Source organism: Catharus ustulatus, chromosome 12, assembly GCF_009819885.2.
Source record: "Catharus ustulatus isolate bCatUst1 chromosome 12, bCatUst1.pri.v2, whole genome shotgun sequence".
Classification (NCBI taxonomy): Eukaryota; Metazoa; Chordata; class Aves; order Passeriformes; family Turdidae; genus Catharus; species Catharus ustulatus.
The window spans coordinates 16,740,106-16,755,064 of NC_046232.1; the positions used below are offsets into that span (position 1 = coordinate 16,740,106).

At 40.8% G+C, this 14,959-nt stretch overlaps 1 long non-coding RNA gene across 25 annotated transcripts in view; it reads right to left on the minus strand.

The window, feature by feature from the left end:
- Positions 1–14,959, minus strand: part of LOC117001858 — a 47,788-nt gene that overhangs the window by 24,105 nt on the left and 8,724 nt on the right. For 16 of the 25 annotated variants that reach the window (XR_004419146.1, XR_004419169.1, XR_004419164.1 and 13 more), the window contains 2 exons: positions 4,823–13,479; positions 1,847–2,125 (listed from right to left, as the gene is read on the minus strand). This is a non-coding gene — a long non-coding RNA (uncharacterized LOC117001858). The remainder of the gene's footprint in view (positions 1–1,846; positions 2,126–4,822; positions 13,480–14,959) is intronic. The other 9 variants (XR_004419168.1, XR_004419167.1, XR_004419157.1 and 6 more) reach the window with 9 other exon arrangements.

Below are 14,959 nucleotides of genomic sequence, written 5' to 3' on the forward strand. Positions count from 1 at the left end.
CAGGAATCTGTTAGAAGAAAGAGGAATCGCTTTAAAAGTTGTTGCCACTCTGGGGATTACCCTGGAAGGTCTGAGAGGGTAAAGGAAAGGGCAGGGGCAGATAAACACTTGGCCACATGAAAAATCAGCTGCCCCTAAATTTCAATACATCTGCATAAAGCTCCCAAAACTGGAGCCAGCTTGCTCTTCCTCACAGTGCTCCCAGTCACCACGCTCATTCTGCAGCCCTTCCTGTGCCACAGCAATGCTAACACTGTCGTTGTCAGCTGAGTTACTGTTTAATCCCTCCTATCTTGATTAATTGCATTAAATTGGTATACCTATGTTAATTAAACAGAAGATGGCAGAGGCAGCTTTTACTTCTTGTTCTTTTGTGTAGATCATTTCCCAGAGCTTCACAGGTTGTGGAAAAACAACAATACAGACACACCACACGTCATATTTCTGCACAGCTGATAAAGCTATTTTACTCATACAGTGGTCCATGATTCTTTTTGCATATCACAGTATAGGTTTAATTACCATGCTGCTGCTGCATGGCAGCTCTCCTCGCTGTTTCTTTTTTTTTTTATTTGTATTATTTGCAAGTCATAATCATGTTTTCCTGTCATCCCCGAGCAATGTGCATGCGTGCGTACAGGCAAATGCCAAGCCTGGAAAGGAAATTTGATGCGTGTCCATGAATTAGAGTTTTCAAACTTTGGCTGAAGATTAGTACATGTAAACATAGCTCTGCCCCCTTCATCTTGGATAATTGGTCACAAATGCTACTTGACACTTCTCAAATCAGACACTTTACATACTTCTGAGCATAGCTGAACTTTTTTGGCAGGAATTAATTTGCTTTGCAACTTAGCTGCTCATTCCTGGCCCGATCCCTGCTCCAGTGATTTCAGGGCAGTGTTCTGCCAGTGTGAGGAGCACAGAGGCAGGACCAGATCTGTTTGCTAGCGCAGACGAGCCCGGCTTTGTTGACTCCCTCAGAAACACAATTACTGCAGCTAAAGTTCTGCCCTTTGCCAGCCTTGATTAACGTCGGGAATTTTACCTTCAGGTCCCTCCTTCTATTCCAATTACTGAGCAAGTTACCATACATCAGGGGGCATCTCAAAAGAACGGAGAAGGTGATGTAGCATCACCAAAAAATGCAACTTCTGACACACCAAGAGCATTACCAGCTTTGGGAGATGGTTGCATACACCATCCAAGGAGACTCTCACTTTTTTTCCTGCCCCTCCAGCAAACAGTGCACGCTCCAGCAGAGAAGGGAAATCCATTTCTGGAGTAGTGATGGAGTTTGAGGCAGGCACAGAATCTCATGCTATTAAAGAGCCCCCTGTTTGCTCTGACAGTACAGCGTGTTTACTCACCGTGCACCACTACTGAGAGAGCTGAGCAGACCATATGCTCACTTAGAAGGGCTGCCAGGTCTCAGGGAGCATTTCTGTGCCTATTCCAGGAGGGGTTTGGGGCAAGAGCACATTCCATAAAGGATTTCACTAGGAATATTTTATGTGGTGATTTATTTAGTCTCTGCACTAAATGGCAGTTTATCAGCATCTCCATGTAGATCTATGAATAACCAGTGCAAAGTCTCATTTGCCCTTTATGCACAGGGATGTTGATAAGCTTATTAAAAATATTTGTCAGTATGTTCTTTTCAGCTATCAAGTGGGGTATGTGCCAGCATGCCCTCCTCATGCTGGCTGCTTCATCCAGAAAAAGGAGAGAAAATGACGAAACACTGTCAGCTCTAGAAGAGGGTGACCATTTGCATGAGTTATTTTAGGATTATTGCCTTGCTTCAAACTGAAACTAAAATCTGTAAATTCGATTGAGCTCCTACCTGCAGAAGGAAAGGGTGGAACTTTGTGCTGTGCTTCAGGTGTAGATCATGAGAGGAGCAAATCCCTGGGGGTGCACTCGTGTTGCCTTGGTTCTCATGGCTTCGTGCAGCTCAAAGCACTGATGAGGAGCAGCCAAGACAAAAACAGTCCCCACGATGTTTCTCTGGCCTCTGGTGGCTTGTGCCATGAGCAAGAACCACAGGGCAAGGCAGCTGCATCAGCATCTTCCTGAGTGCTTGGGCCCCACACTTCAATCACAGTCTTGTGGTGCCTCATCCCTAGAAAAGAAGGGTAGCTCATGTTACAGAAATATGGCAGATTCACCATGGAGAAGCAATAATTGCCCCATGGAATAATTAAATAAAAAGACATTGCATGTTAGTATGTCTTGACTTTTCATAGATTCATACCTTAAAATAAAGAAATTGAGATATATTTTTTTTCCTTCTGTTTAACTCTGATATTTGAATCACTGTGGGAATGGTGGGTATGATATTTCTAGGTGAACAAGGCAACAATTGGCCAGGAGATACAGCACAGCTCTAAAGTCTGAACTAAGGAGGATGCTTGGTTTCCATTACTATTATCTATCACTATAAATTTAGCTTTCAGGTCCTAGACATTTTAAAATAACACGTCTAGTGTTAGAATAGGAGACTATCAGAAAAAGTGAATTACAGGTTACAGGCTTCTAGTATCTGCAGTAAAAGAACTATTACTGTAATTACACCTGTAGAGTACTCATTTATGTTGTTATTAGGGGAAAGGGATGGTAGAATTAGGATGTATGGAAAGAAAACATTGCGGAAGGGGAGCTAAATAGTTTAGCTGGGGTGAAGAGCCGTGATGGCTCCTGGTCACACCTGTTTTCAGCACATGAGGTCACCATGTGCATGTGGACCTGCAACCCCAGGGATTTAGATGAAACCACTATAGATCACCAATATCTGGTACAAATCAGCCCACAGAAAGGCCCAGCCTCACACTCAGCCCCCACATTGGGAGCTGATACCTTTTTGTACCATTGCACGCCTCCATTGTCTTTGCTGGGTGCAAATGGGAATTGACTCCATGAGCTCAATTCTTCAGAGACAAAAAGAACATCAAACACAGATTCTTGAACATTTGAAATGAGACTAGAATAAGGAAAACAAAATCTTTCTTTTCAGGGGAGAGGTGAATCTCAGTTTTGACTCTCTATTTTGTGGTCAGGTCTAAGTGGCCATTTTCAGTCCATAGGTATTTGTTGGTGTAAATCCACTGCATCACCTCCTGGATGTCATTACTTCAAGACAGCAAACTCATGCTTCAGTGGCTGAAGATTTACTTGCTTAATGCCTGGTGTCATCAACAAATTCAGGCTGGCAATGACATCCTACTTGTCCAAGCTAATATACAGCCTTGCACTGTCCTTGTTTCCCTTTCCATTCAAACTTATGGCTCGGTGTTAGTGTCTACCAAAAACCAACATTACAGCTGAAGAGAATGAAGTGATGAATGAACATGAGCTTTGCATGTAGATAATTAGAAGTCCGGCTGGGTAGATCACATTATTTAATGTATCATCATTATGCTTGTATTTAAAAAGCATTTAAAATATATTATTTCTTTTATTACTCCATCTCTTCAGTGCTCTGACTCTGGGGATGAATTGTGCTGTGTGTTTTGGTAGAGATTTGTTTTCTAAAATATGATGGAACCATGTGGATCTTAAATCATTGCTGTAATAAGCTAGTAAGTTGTCCCTACTTGAGGAAACTCTTGTGTCAGGAGTAAAACTCCTTGTTTGGCTGTGCTGCAGAAGCAAGATGATATTTAATTATGACAGCTGAAACTCATCTCCAAGTGCAGACAATATTGATTTGTTCTAATACAGAAAAGGGGGAATTAAAAAGCTGGTTTATTTAGAAATTTACTTATTCCTAAAAATGCCTGTTCAGCTCGTTTTTAAATTTGATTTCTTATCCCGGGTGAATTACACTGCATTTCTGAATCTCCAGAACTGCCTGTGCCTGATAACAGCTGATCGAAGTACCAGCATAATTCAGTTGTTGTGATTGTAAGATTTTTTGTTTGCTGCTTTATTGGACAAAGGTGTTTGCAAAAGAGAGGTTAAGAGCACTGGAGACAGAATTACAGCCCACAGTTTTAATATTAGGATAGGACCACAGTCTACAAGGTCAGCAGCAAATGATACCAGCTAGCAGGTAAAATCAATGCCTGGTTCTGGAAAAAAAAACAGCAAGGAAAATCTGTGCCAGTGTCCCAGCATGACAAATGAACTTGGGCAAGTTGAAGATAATCATGATTACTTAATATTCCTCAGCTTTACAACTTGATACTCTGTGGACAAAAGATCAGAAGTCTGCTGAATCCCAAGTTTTGAATCTTTGGGTCAATACGCTTCTCATGTCTTCAACATTTAGTTTAATTTAGGAGGAAACAGTTCTGGGCTAAGATAAGATCTCAGACAGAATTGACGTGGACTCACAACATGGCCTAACATAACAATTTAATCTATCCTATGCTTCCCCTGAAAGAAGGCTTAATAACTGTGGTATGATTTCACCTGCTGCTTCTAACATTTGCTCATTCTTTTTTCCTGAGTAAATTTGGATTATCAGATGGCAAGCAGCTTTGTTCATGGTAGACAAACTTGAATTCATTTAGGATTAATAACAATAGGTTCAATCTTGGATTCAATGGCAGTTCTTAATGAATGGAGTCTTTGGAAGACAAATGTTTGTTTGTGTTAAAAGAGAAATAATTAATTCTCCATTTTTCTGGGTATGAGGTGATTATAGTACATACCACAAAATGTTTTCCCTGTGTTTCCAGCCCTGGGTATAAGAACTGCAGGAATGCTCCCCAAGCCCCAGCATTGCAGATATGAGCCATTTTGACCTTGTCATTTCAAAATCTGAAGTTTTGCAATGAACTGTTTGGTGTGAGAAAAAAACACATCTCTTACTCACAGTAGTGTCAGGTGCTCCTGGTGATGTGAGGAGAGGACGCTGCCATCCGTCAGCACTCGTGGCTCAACACAGGCTTACTTGGAGGAAGGAATCAAGGCTGGATCTGGATTTTGGCCCAATCCTCACCATTGTCTTAGACATGGGCATCTTCCAAACTCCTGTGGGAAACCCCAGGTTCTTCATTACTGTCCCTGTCCCTTGGGAAGCAGCCGGAGCACACGCGACCACCGTGCCCAGCCAGGAGAGGCTGCGCTGCCAACACCCGCTACCCACTGACCTCAGGAGAAATTAGCAGGCTTCAGAAAATGGACCCTGCAGGCAACTTTACCCTGCAAAAACATCGCCCACGTTGCTAGAGTTTAGGACAACAAATTAGAGCTTTTAATATGCACTGGCCGCTTGTTTTTTTCTTTCCCCCCCATCCCCACACCACCGCCATCCCCCCCTCCCAGCCTAGTAACATCCAGTTGCTTAATTCCATTTGAAATCACCCGGGTTAGGCACCTAAATAATCTTGTCCTTCATGCCTGTCAACATCTTGAGGCACCTAACCACCTTTAGAGATGTGGTGTGAAAGCTTGTGAACGATGCAATCGAGGAGGGAAACAAAAGACAAGTATCCCTATTTGCTGCCCAAGAATCCACAAAGAATGCTGCTTCAGCTCTGCTCTGATTTCTAATTAGATTATGAGTGATGTAGGACTCTGAAGCCAAGCTGGAGTTTGTGCTAGCACTTTGCATGTATGAATGACAAAGGGACACCACTTTCATATTGATTTAAGCAAGCCAGTGGAAGAATGTTTAAACATCAAGTGCTTGATGTCCCAGTTTGCCAGAGCACCTGGAAATATCAAATTAATTCCAGGTGTTCTGCCATTAAGACAGGCTTGCTGCTTTTACAGCCACACATACAAAATGTGGCTCCCAGTTCCACAAATAAAAACGGAATGGTTTCTGCTCCTAATGCCTCGATAACTCCGACATATTGCAAGTTCTGGAAAGAATTTTAATCTACATAGTTGTTTTTTTTTTTTTTTTTTAAATGGAGAGGGGAGCAAGGGGGGTAAGATTTTAAATATGCTGCATACAATTTGTGATGGTCATCTCTAAAATGCAGCTCCATTATCCTTTTCCATTTGGAATGAATGAGGCTAATTAATTTCAGGCCATACTTGATGAGGTCAGCACCATACGAAGGGTGCGTGCTAGACATTGCTAATCTCTTTCAGCTGAGAGTGATGAATTAAAGATGAAGCATTCCTTTGCAGGCCTAATTTAGAATGTATATCAAAAACCTACAGCAAATAATACTATACCCTACAACAAAGGAAAACTTGTTCTCTCAGGCTCCCATGTAGGGTTGATTTTAAAGGCATTTTCATTTCGCTTTGGAATTCCAGCTGTGGATGGGTGAAACAGTTCAGAAAATTCAAGCTTTCTCTCTTTCTATTGCTTTTATGGACAAAAGTAGGCAAGGGGGGGCTAAGGGGAGAGAGAAACTGGTTCGTGTTTGATCCTGTATATCCTGTGATTCTGACTGTATGCTCAGCATTTAGGAAACCAAGTACCTGTGACGTGACACCCCCCCACGGCCCACACTCACATTTTACTGTTGAGGTTTTCTCAGTCTGAGGGGACAGCAGTCAAGAGCTCCCTTTGGCTCAGTATCATCCCAAGAATGTTTTGTTGGGCACTGCAGGTGGGAAGCAGGATGGGGTCACCCCTTGTTGGGGTCACCAAGGACAGGAGCTTCCAAGCCCTCACAGAGCTGCAAGGGATAAACATCTCCCCATACAAAAAGGTCCCATCACATCTGGAAGTGCAGATAGCAAAACTGAATGGAACTGTGAAAGCATCCAGGTCTGGGAGCAGGACAAATTGCTACACAGCTCCCAAACTGGCTGGAGTTGAGGCTCAGCCAAGCTTTGCCACCCTTCCTCAAGGCAAAGCCACCCACAAAGTCCATAGGGATTTTCCCCAAGTGAGGGACTGCAGAATTTGGCTCTGTGGACAGCAAGAAGCTGAATTGTCATTTTGGTAAAATAGGACTTTGGTGAATTTGACTTATGAAATCTTAACCCAGCCTTAGAGAAAGGCTGCAAACAATAGACCATCGTGTTCCCCACCACCCCTCTGTTCAATACCTGGCAGTTCCTTGGAATTCTTGACAGGTTGCTGCAGCCAGTCGAGGTTCCCAACTGGTGGCCATAAGCGGCTGCCGTCTTTGTATCCCAGTAGTCCTCATTAGAACAAAGCTGCTTCGAATTAAATCCAATCTACATGCCGAATCAATCTTTCAACCCTTTGATTGCTTCTGAAAATATTTATACTTCTTAATAATGCACATTTTGTCCCAAAGCCTGTGATTAAACCCAGACAAGGTCCAGAGAAGCCTGAAGTATATGTGGAAGGGGTTATTTTGGACAGGAAAAGAAAGATAAAGACACAGGTTTTTCCTATTGTGAAACCATTAGAGTGTATAAATCTAGCAATTGCAGTTGTATAAGCATCAGAGTGGGGTTGTAATAAATACAGATTGGAGTATTATAGTAACCAAATGGAGTTTATGGATTATGTTCACTAGTTCATATTTCTCAGCTACTACAACCTAACTAGCTTCATGCAGCACTCACCTCTGTTAATATTCCCTATTAATATTCTCTTTACGTGTTTGTGGGGGGAAAAAAAAGTTAGGATTCAACTGCTGCTCTGTGTAAAACAAATATGTTTAAAGAATCATGCCCTCCAAAGGAAAAAAATAAACACGGGGATGCTGCAAAGCGACTGTGTTCGAAGGGCACAGGCTGAAATCAGCCCCGTTCTGCTCAAAGTTAATAACTTCCATCTGAGTGGAACCTGGTCCTAATGCAGGGCATTTGCTGCGTGAAAATTGGGGTGTAAAAATGAACAGAATGACTTCTGCTATCCCTTACCCTGGTACATTTTTAGGGTGGTGAATAATAAGCTTTGGCTGGCGATGAGAAACACAAAGGCTCTGAAAATACGCTGTGTGGTAAACACAGCTTCTCAAAAAGCAGCATGCATCACAGGTGAGATATGTGGAGATGAAGGGAAGGATGCATTCCTTGGCTGAGAAGAAACCAGAGAGGGAATCTGCCGTCGATTAGGAAGGTGCTGGTGGCTGGGGACGCAGATCAGATAAAGGCTCTGTACCTGTCTCCCTCCCTAAACACAAATGACTGCCCTTGTCTCTAACAAAAGGGAAAAATTGACTTTGGAAAACACGCCATGATAAATCTCCTTGGATGAAGTATTCAGTGCCTGGGTGAGAGGGAAAGAAATCCTAGAGACTGAAAGTATGTAATGCTCATTTAATATCATTGTCATCAGATGGTAAATGCAGGAAATATTCTTCAGGAGTGGGCTGGTAAATGCTTGTGGTAGTTTTGCTTGTGACAGTTTCCCCTTTCATGAAGGAGAGAAAGAAATATTCTCAGTTAAAATATTATTCATTTACTCTTTCATCACATAGTTCATTATATTAAGCTGTAATTTCCTAAATATGTTGGGGGGTGGTATTATTATTATACATATATCCTGAGTCATGATGGCTATTTTGCATTAATGTATGATTTGGATGCTCAGTCTTTAAGGTAGAGAGAAGGGGGGGCGTTTATCATCACCATAAATAAGGGGAGAGCAGAGATTGAAAAAAAACTTCTCATAAATAGGGATGGATTCAAAATCTAATGACACACACGAAAATCCATTTTGGATCAGGCCCCCACCAGAACTCTGTATTATATAACCAGCATTTTCTGAGTATCTTCTATTGTTTGACAACCCTGATTTCACACTGAACTTGGAGTTCATTTCTGAGCAGAAGCTTTTTGTACAGAAACTTCAAATCATATCCCTCCATGAACACACACATACCATTGAGGATATTGTCTTATTAAAGAGTTTAAGCCTAAAGATGTATGCCTACTTTTAAAAGAAATTTTCTGATTGTAGATAACTGCTCAATTTGATTTAGTGTCCAATGATAGTGATGGGGTTGATAACTGAGCATTCATCGGTAATTCATCTTGTGCTAGTAGAAATTTACAGCAAAGCAGTGCTTTCCCAACACTGACAAGTCCTATTAATCTTCTTCAGACACATTTCAATAGGTGTCTCCATCTGTGCCCAACATCTAAACATTCTGGCATCACTGGGGACTTGGAGACACCTTCATTTCAGGTTACACTAGTGAAAATGTGATACTAGATTGTACTCTATTTTTAACCTAATTCTCTCTTTTCATTCAATTAGCCTTTCTTGCCTGCATTTTTCTACTCATGTGTAACATCCTTTTCCCAGGAATAGCTTAAAAATGAGATTTAGTTACTTAAAGAGACAGAATCTGCCAGGGCAGGAGCAACCAAGAGCTTAGTACAGAAAAGCAGAATAACAAAGCTCAGGGACACACTGTGGAGACAGAATTGCCAGTCACCAAACACGTCCTGAGCAGCATTCCCACAATATTCCCCTCCTGATGCACCTCTTGCAGGCACCACTGGGTTAGGATAGGTCTGAAACTAAACACCTCAAAACTGCAAACAACTGCAGGCTGTTTGGGTGTTGAAAACCCAACCACCTCTGTTTGTTCGTGCTGCACGGGGATCCCCAGCATCCATCCCCACTTTGCTCTACATATACAACTAATGCATGAACAAACACAGAGCAGACAAATTACAGCAATAACATTTATGGGTGGATTATGTTCCAACTTCCTCACTTATTATTAAAAGCGAGTAAATTGCGAAGCACATGGAAGAGGTAGGGTGCAAATGCAGGCGAATTTCCACTCTGAACCAAATGTTGTTTTTTCACTTTCAAAGCTGCGATGAGTTTGCGAGCAGACGCAGCACAGCTTTAAAGCTTACTCATTCAAAAATGTGTGTTTGGGTTCCTTTTTTTTTTTTTTTTTTTTTTTTCCCTCTCCCCTCCTCACTCCATTTACGTTTGCCTTTCAAAGAGGAGCAGATGCACACCATTTGGGTTTGGGTGGCTCCTACTTGCTCTGAACTTTCTTCTGAAAAGAGCAAACCGTGAGCCGTGCGTCTGCTCCGCGCCTCAGAGGCAGTTTCAAACTTTGTTCCTGGCTTTATGAAGTTCTCTCATGAGTCGTATTATAGATCTAAATGACCTTATTGTAGGTGGCAAGTTTAAATGTGCCATATTAATAACTTGTTATCCAAGACAAATTAAGTCCTTATGTGTCAAAAGCACTCTGTTCTGGATTACCTACAAGACAAGTATTTATTGAATAAACGTTGGATCCAATTTCATTTTAATGTGACTGACTGTATGCTGCAGCCCCTTAGAACGAGATAAAAACACTCAAACCTACAACTGTGTTGCAACATTACACCTAACTTGTCTATTTCTATTATTGTCTTTTTAACATGGCATCTCAAAAGTGTTTGGGGGGTTTAAGGATTTATTATTATTATTATTATTGTTATTATTTTTTTCTGAAGAGCAAGGAGAGAGATAGAAAAAAAGACTGGCATTCAGCCTAAAGAGAAATCATTGAAACAAATTAATCCTATGCCGTTTAAATTGACATGGTAATCCATCATCAGCAAAGGGAAACTCTGAAAGCAATCTAGAATCTGCAGTGTTCTTTCACTGGCCCTCAGGCACAAAGACAGATAGTAAAAGAGGAAGGGGGGGAAAAAATCATAAAAGTTAGCAGCACCTTAGCATAGGGAAGGGCTGGAGAAAGCAGCTTTCACTTTTTCCTGCTTTCAAGCAGGCAGCTCAGAAAGCAGCGCTGATTAACCTTCAGTCACTGCCTGCTAACGTTTGCTTGTGTGTCAGATCATCTTCAGCTGCTGGGATAGGAGTGATTTCAAATAGTGCAGAGCCCCCATCCTGTATAAACTCCACCATTGAAAACTCTGCCAAACATCAACTTGGGCATTTCTGCTTACAGAGAGCCTTTTATTAGCCTAAACTTGATCATTCCAAATGGACAATAAATTCTATCTGCACAGCCCTGGAGAAAAGAGCTGTACTATCCTTGGGAGTTTAATAGCCAGGATTTTCATAGAGCTAGCATGAAAAAACTGAGGGGGGTTTATTTGGGTTTGGACTCAGGGTATTTTTTTTTTTTCCTATCCCCTGCTTTCTCAGTGGAGCTATCCACCATAATGTATGTTTCCCAAGAGATTTTTCAAACTAGTTTTAAATATCTAAAGTGATGAGACTTTGTGCACCTTTAAAATTTTATTAGACTTATGGTCAGAAGAAAACATAAACCTCTTGGGCCTTGAAAGCCCATTGCAATACAGCCATTATCCCTATAATGTCAACAGAGCTACAAAATTCTCAAGAAATAAACCTTTTAAGAACAGCTTTCCCTGCTTCATGTTTTCTTTTAAGGTCAGTGGTGCATCACTTTTTTGGAAAACGTTTCCCCTCTCTGGCCAGGTTTAGCAATGTGAAATAGAATGTATATTACTAAATGAATAGGTTTAATTTTAGACACTGAAAAAATAAATAGAAGAAGAGAGCCAGGGCAGGAATAATACCTTTCAGTTAGAAACAGACATAGTAGAAAGAAAAAGTCAGAACTTTAGTGCCAGGGGCAAAGGGGTGAAAGGCTGGCTAATATGAACCATATCCAACATCTGCCCTATTTTAATTTAGCAGGGATAAAGTTTCTTCTTTTTTATTATTAAGAAAACTTTATGTGGCAGAGAAACCCATGAGCTATGTTATCAAAACTGTTTTATTGTCACACTGAAACTTAGAACTATTAAGAATTGGCAGGGCAAAGAGATAAAAACTCCCCTTCTCTCTCCTTTTATACTCAGTGACAAGCCTGGGCTCGGGTCCTGCTGACTGGGATGTCCTTTTCATGTCTTTATGAAGTACTGCACTTGGGGCTGGAATATAAAGGGGAGGTTAATTGTTCAGGATGGGTCCAAATGATTGATTCTCCAGGTTAAAACAAAAAAAAAAAAATTTAAAAAATCTGAATATTTAAACCAAAATCCTGGCACGGCGGTCGCCTCGGAGGTGAGCGAAGGTGGTGGTGGTGCACAAGTGTAAAGAAGGGCTGGACTGGGGACCTGGGTGAGAAACAGCCCAAATTGCCAGGCTGGAACATGATCTCACTCCATCTAAAAGTTTTCCACCTCGATAGTGCAAATTCCACTATAAAATAACAAAGTATACCAAACCACATGTGAGTAGCTGTAGGAGTAAGAGAGCAAATTGGTTTCTGACAAAAGAAGGATGAATACCTTCGGATAATCTAAAGTTAAAATTTGATTGAAAGCATAACATTCCTCTAAGCATCAATATGCTTAGGATCCAAAATATGGTTATTTTATTACCAGTTAATACTTAGATCAAAGCAAAACACTGTAGCTGGAAGGGACATTCTCTCTGGAAATAAAGTTCCATGTAATTATTTCCTATTAAAAACTAAAACTGGTCTCAGATTCAAAAATTTGGGCTTCCTTACATGTGATATAATGCAAGCTTGTCAAGAGAGAGCAGATGTACCATTTTTCACTGTTTGCTGGTATCTTTTTGCTTTAAAGTTTTCTGTTTAGCTTTAACTCTTTGAATGTGAAATATTCTCATCCAATTTACCTCGATCAGACCAGGGGGACTGTTTTGGATTATATTGACTCATTTCTTATGATGAGCAATTAGGATTTGATATAAGCTAACATCATTTTAAATAAAGCCTGCAAATGTAAGGAGGTGAAATCTAAAGAAAATGATATGGCGATGGGCAGGCAGCTGAAAGTTAAATATTAAATTGTAAACAAGGGTTTTACTCTTGGGCAAAACAGCTCATCTTAATTCAATTCGAGACATGGAGTTTAAAATATGCACTCAAAATACTTCCAAGAAAGCTGCAACCTTTCAGAGGAGAGAGATAAGAATGTATTTTAATTATGAGGTTATAAATATGCGATAGATTTAATTTTTTTCCACCAACTCCTAATGTGCTACGTAACATTGTTCAGATGCAGTTATACATTTATCTGTCTGTCTCTATTCCTGTCCAGGGTTTTGCTTTTATTTTATTCTTTCTCTTTTTTTTTCTTCCCCTCCTGATAGCTCAATCTCTATTTATGGCATCGCTGAGGCAGGCCCTGGGAAAAAAAAAAAATAATCTATCCTTCAGTATTTATAAACCACCACAGAATAAATAGGGAATGGTTCCTTTTTACCATGAAGGGCTGGTATTATAAGTAGCAATATGAAATATTTAGACACATTATTTCAAGCTTCCCGGCTGCTTCTGATTCTGCTAATTATTTTTGATCTGTCACTCAGAAATAAAAAAATAAATAAATAAAACTTTAAAGAGTTCATTAGGACTGCAGAAAGGAAGAAGAGTCAGATATAAGGCAGCAATTATAAATTGGTTTTAACATGTTTTTTTCATTTTTTGCTGACTCCTCAGCTACATTGTTTAGTAGCAGGATGGCTACAATATACTTCTACATTAAAGCCTTTTAAATGGGGAAGAAGCTGAGACATTCAGCTGGGATATTGTTTGCTAGCTCAATTAGTATCCCAAGAATTTGAAAGTACAATAAATGTATCTGAAGATCATATCTAAACATACTTACCAAAAAGTACCCACCTCTTTCAGCAGTTCAAATATTTCTGCCTTCTAACTGGGAGGGGAAAAAAAAAAAAGGAAAAAAAAGAAAAAAGGCAGTTCGATGTGTAGGTTAAGATTGGCGTGTGGTAAGGTTTGTGTGAGATACAAAGAAATCTGTATTTCACTCAACAATTTCATTGCTTAAACATATAGTTTAGAAGCATCTTTTCCTTAAACATGTGGTTCAATAACATTTTCTTCAAAGGAACAACTCAGTGTGTTAAAAGATTTAAGAACAAAGAATGTGCTGCAAAATGCAAATTCCTCCAGTGTTATACTGTGTATGCAATTATGTATGTAGGCAGATAGATATAATTTGAGAGTTATTAACTTCCAACATCAATGGTGTACCCTGAATCAATACAATGTAACTACCTATTAAAATATAAACCAGGTGTGTTCCCAGGCAAATACAGTCTGAGAAGCTTTTCTAGATTTTTTTTTTTCCTTTAAAGATTACAGCTCTACTTTGGACAAGAAGCTCAAGAGATTGGTGCTGGTCCTAAAGATGGAGATTGCTTTGCTTTTTCTGATGGTTCTAGAATGTTTCGTTTGGGAGGAAAAAAATAATTTCAAAATAACAAACAATAATGAAATGGTGTAAAGGGGATGAACTGCCTCACAAACATCCGTACATTTATGCACCTCCGGATGCTTAGGGGGAAAAAAAGAAAAGTTCCCTATTTCAATATTTCCTTTGGCTGAAGGGAGGGAATGAAGGGAGCAGAAATCATTTTAAGCTTTGCCCTCCCGTCGGATCGACCCCTCTTGCAAATCCCTTTCTCCTGGCCGCCCTCCCTGGCTCCCCCCAGCACACAGCCCGGCGCAGTTAACCTTGGAGCGGCGCCGGGGAGGGAAGGGTTAATGAAACCCAGCTCTTTACGACCTCCAGGGTCAGACTCTTCCTATCTGCAATCTAAGGAATTAGGTAAGGAGGTTATAAGATTATAGTGAAAGGAGTTATAGGCCCTCGTAGCCTCACACCTGAACATATTGGGCTAATCCACTGGGATTCTTAAAAATCGCTTCAGCTATGGAAAACTGTTAATTAGGCTGGGTCTGTCCCGAGGTTTCCTGTTGCATTAGTGATCCAGCCGAGCTGCCTGCACTCCATGGGCTCCCACCAAACGCTCTCGCTGTGCCTATACTTTTTTGTCCCTTCTCCACAACTGAAATCACCATCAGCCCCTGATTTCGGGGTAAAAAATAAAAGCGAAGCTGGGGGAAAATGTAGCCCGAGAGATGAACAAAAGTCAACCCCCTCCGGTCCCCGAGCCCTGGGTGCCCGGCAGGCTATTTGCAGCTGTTTCTAACTTCGGTGTTTGTTTACAGTAGCAAAATTAGCACTTGGAGGAGAAGTGAAAAGCTGTTTTCACATCAGTTTTCCTCCTCGGTTCCTAGCTTGAGATGCCTTTCCTCCCTCCCAGCAATCAGCATCATTTAAAGTGCGGTTCAAACTTTCTCTCGCTGCTTTGACTCAGTTCTCTGCAGTC